The sequence below is a fragment of the Triticum aestivum genome, chromosome 7A (assembly GCF_018294505.1).
Source record: "Triticum aestivum cultivar Chinese Spring chromosome 7A, IWGSC CS RefSeq v2.1, whole genome shotgun sequence".
Classification (NCBI taxonomy): domain Eukaryota; kingdom Viridiplantae; phylum Streptophyta; class Magnoliopsida; order Poales; family Poaceae; genus Triticum; species Triticum aestivum.
This window is the reverse complement of record NC_057812.1, coordinates 704,417,113-704,421,653: the sequence shown is the minus strand read 5'-3', so window position 1 is coordinate 704,421,653 and position 4,541 is coordinate 704,417,113. Positions and strand designations below refer to the sequence as shown.

The 4,541-nt window shown below is 48.2% G+C and overlaps 1 non-coding gene across 1 annotated transcript; it reads right to left on the bottom strand.

Annotated features, from left to right (window-relative positions):
• Positions 1–4,059: 4,059 nt before the first annotated feature.
• Positions 4,060–4,258, bottom strand: LOC123155079 (U2 spliceosomal RNA). The gene has a single exon (XR_006477208.1). It is a non-coding gene; the product is annotated as a U2 spliceosomal RNA (small nuclear RNA).
• Between the last annotated feature and the right edge of the window lie 283 nt (positions 4,259–4,541).

The window sequence follows — 4,541 nt, the reverse complement described above, 5'->3', positions numbered from 1 at the left end:
GCACAACTTCGGTAAAGAGATGAGGCCCGAAGAAAAAGTTGAGCTCGGATGAAAGGTTTGAGATCATAGCAATCGCGCCCGACGGCCAACCGAATGAACCCATCCGAACAAAGAACGCATTTATTGCTCAGTGCCGGGTTCTGATTAGGGACAAGATCCCGATCAGCATCCAGCAATGGTTTAAGCCGGCTATAGAAGACCCTGAGGTGTCTTATGTCAATGATATGCAGAAAAATGATCTTTGGACTGAGCTGAAGTCAAATTTCACCCTACCGCCAGAGGATAATCCAGAGAACCCAGTTAAAGAGCAATTAATCAAGTCTTTTGCTCTTAAGAGGATGGCGGAACTATTCAGGAGGTGGAAGAAAGAGCTGAATAAGTTTGTCGAAAATAATGAGACACCAGAATTGAAGGGCAGATATGAGAAGATCAGAGATCACTGGCCCGCATTTGTGGCCCGCAAGACATCGAAAAAGAGTAAGAAGATGTCGGCGACAAACAAGCAAAATGCTGCGAAGAAGAAGCATCACCATCGCACGGGCTCAGGTGGCTACCTCGTAGCCCGGTCTAAGTGGGCCAAGACTGAGAATGATCTGATTGATAAAGGGATCAAACCAGAGACAATTAACTGGCCAGACCGTTGCCGGACTTGGTTCTTCGGGGCTGGCGGAACCTTGGACCCTGTAACAGGGAAGTGCATTTGGACGAACGATCAACTGGACATACCAGTCAGGAAGCTTCAGCAGTATATCGAAGCAGCGCAGCAAGGGACGTTCTTTCCAGACAGAGAGAACGACGAGCTCACAATGGCCCTCGGGAATCCTGAGCACCCTGGACGGACACAGGCACGCCAGGCTCCATTTCGTGGAAGGTTGGGTTTCCGGACGCTGGCGGTTACAAATCCCATGAGAGGAGGAAAAAAGTGCAGCAGACCCAAATGCAGACGCTGCAAGCAAGGGTACAAGCGATAGAGGAACGAGAAGCAAATCGCAGCAAACGTACTGCCGAAGCTTCCCCCGAAGCTACCCCGCCATCTCAGCGGACAAGCAGCGTGGCTTCCACCGAGCTGCTTCAGCCGGAGCATGCCTTGACGGCTCCTGCCAGCTATCCCGTGGATGTTATCACGGAGTCTCAAAATTGCCACCTTATGACGCAATGGATGAATTTGAAGGTCAAGGCGGTTGTTGGCTCTGTTTATCCTACTGAACCCGGCGCAACTTTTCACTGCCGGCCGATTCTAGAAGGATATGCTAGGGTGATGGTGGATGAAATAACGGAGGGATTTGAGGACCTCCAACTTGACCATCCTACCGGTGAAGGGGAGACTAGGCTGGGGTCTGCTCTGAAGACTCCATGACTATGGCGGAAGGAGCTCATCAACCTTCCGAACTGGACGCCTCTGCCTCCTCGTCCTCCTCCGGCAAGTCAGGGCACACCGCCTCCTCCTCCGGCGAGTCAGGGCACTCTGCCTCCTCCACTGCCTCCTCCTCCGGTGAGTGACGATCAGGGCACTCGACCGGCTCCTTCTCCAGCGCGTGGCGGCACTCCGCCTCCTTCTCCGTCTGCGCTGACGCGCCCGAGCAGCCAGCCTCCTCCTTCTCCGCCTCGTCAGCAAGGGCGGAAAAGACCTGCCGCCGCTCCGGCTGCTCCGGCGCATCGTAGTCCTTCTCCTCCGCCTCGTAAGCAAGTAAAGAAGACAACCACTCCGTCTGCTCGGCCGGCGTCTAGCAGTACAGCCAGAGGCGGGAGGACATACAGATTCGGTCCTTCTCTGAAGACTCCAGAGAAGTTACCATACGAGAGGACCCCGGAGGAGAACGCCGAGATCGCACGAACCGAAGTGGATGACTGGTTTCAAGGGTTGAAAGCAAAGAGACATCCACTTCCGGAGGAGAAGGTAGATCCGGTGAAAGCAAAGCGCACTCTGGCTGCCCTGACAAAACCACCCAAGTCTCCACCGAAAGGAAACTATGAGCGCATTATTGGAAAGGAATTTGCCGAAGCGGAGCGGTCGGGAAGTACTGTCAGTGATCAAAGGCTGAAAGAACGACGAGCTGGGAAAAAAATTGCCTAGCTCGGCGAACAAGCGAAGCAATCGTGCCCCCCGCTCAAGGTGCCTAGCCACAACGTCGCTAATGATCCAAGGATGGTGCCCGGTTATAGCAATCTTGCCGATTACCTGCCCGACGATGTACATTATGAACCCATGGAGGTGCAGATACAAAGATACGAGTACGGGAAGCCTCTCGTCAAAGATGAAGGTTCTCTATCAACGATGATGCGAAGATTGCATGATTGGTACTTGAAAATCTGCAGAGACTCTGGGGGGAGGAGTACTTTGTATGTGAAAGTTAAAAAGGAGCATGACCTCGTTGGAATTGAACTGTTGCCCGTTCCATTTGAGGAGTTCTTTCAGTTTTTCAATCAATTGGCCCTCGATAAAACAACGGTCGTCTGCTACTATCTGTAAGTAGTACTACTTCTGTCATTAAGTCTCTCTATATAGCTCAGCTCTTTCATTGCATGTATTTATAATCATCCTCACTATATTATGCAGATTGAAGATCGCCGAATTGAAGAAAAGACAAGTCGGTGATATTGGGTTCATTAACACATATCTCATAGATGCAACTCAGGTTAAATTTCATGCCGCAGCTACCGAGGCCAACTTGCTACGATCGTTGGTAATAAATGAAAACAAAGATATAATACTCTTTCCTTACAACTTCAAGTGAGTATTACTGTCTTGTGCGTATTCGGTTTCCCTTAAATATTAGTCAAGGTTATAGTAATATAATTGATGAGTTATGCATGCGTGTGCAGTTTTCACTATATTCTCCTAGAGATTAAGCTTGAGCAGGGACTAGTAATCGTCTTAGACTCAAGACAAAAATATCCCCAGGACTATGCAGACATGACTCAAATACTCGAGAAGTAAGTTAAATCGATCATTATCCACCATATCAGCAACTTTGTTCAATTCCTGATATATCAAGTAATTGTTTTCTTTGTCCGGCTGGGTTTGGAGAAAATTCACCAGAAAAGCTCCGGGACTGCCGAAGGAGCTGCAATTTAGACACCCGAAAGTAAGTACTATAGTAGCATGTTCCGCGCATCTACTAGTGATTCAAGCGCTAGTTTCATCAATACCATTTGGCATTCTTACTTATTAGTTTGATTGACCTCTATTTCTTGTAAAGTGGTTGTGCCAGGAACAAGGGAATGATTTCTGTGGATACTACGTTTGCGAGTCCATCCGCCACACGACCTGTGAGCGGGGCTACACCGACGAACAATATGAAGTACGTAAATAACAACATTCACAATTTTATTTTATTACCATCATTTGTGTTGAGTTTCATTCATTCATATATATATATGTATTGATCCCCCTTCTTTAAATTAGATGTTTCGGAAGCGGGATGAACTCCTAGCACCAGCTCGCATGCGAGCAATTCAAGAGGAATTGGCGGCATTCTTTCTTGACCACGTGATCCCTGAAGACGGAGAATACTATGTGGACCCTGAGTCCGTATGATTATATTTGTAAGAGATAATTATTGTATATATGTAGCCGGTAGTGTCGGATAGATATGCGAGAACTTGTTGTTCGACCAATCTCTCGGAGAAGGAGAGGTGGTCGATATCACTTCTCTCTGTATGCATATATGTTCATGACGATCAGTACGTAGCGTCGACCAAGCACGGATATAAGAGAGGACACTTCTCTCTATTAATTATAGCTAGCTAACACAATATATGAAACACCTAAATTAACCCCCAACCCCCCTTTAAAAAAAACCCCAGCCATAGAAATGCTGACGCGTGGATGCCTATTGGTCCCGGTTGGTGCCACCAAGCGGGAACAAAGGGTCTCCTGCCTGGGCTCCACGCACAGGCCCATTTGTCCCGGTTCTGTATTGAACCGGGACATTAGTACCAACCCTTTAGTCCCGGTTCCAGAACCGGGACAAAAGGCCCATACGAACCGGGACAACAGGCCCTTTTTCTACTAGTGTATGGACTTAACCAAGGTCAAAATTGTAATCTTTGTTTTGGTTGGGGTGCACCTGTTCCAAGCACTAGTGCAACGCTTGGCCGGCGCATGAAAACCATCCATGTAGCGAGCTACACAGATAAATTCTCTCCCATAAAAAATAACTTAATATCTCATGAACCCGTAGATTTACATATCAGATATTAAACTGATAAGAACAGATACTACATTTAACCTTAGCCAAGAGGCCGAGAAAGATATGCTTTGAACGGTGACCCTGCGTCTGATTATATTGCTTTACGAACCGCCTCTGCTCAGCTGCAAAGGCGATGTGGGATTATTGAAATAAGTCGATGATGTGTGTTCCTGCGAGAAAAACAAAAGGCCTCGCGTACTTCTCGTCCAACCAGCGACGCGGGCCGGTCAGGTGAACCTGGCTGTCCCGTCTGGGGTCGGAGCCCAAGGAGGACGTGATGGCCCACCTGACCCATGGCCCAAATTCTCCACCGAGAACAGATGACCTTAATTAGAGTTTCTCAAAAAA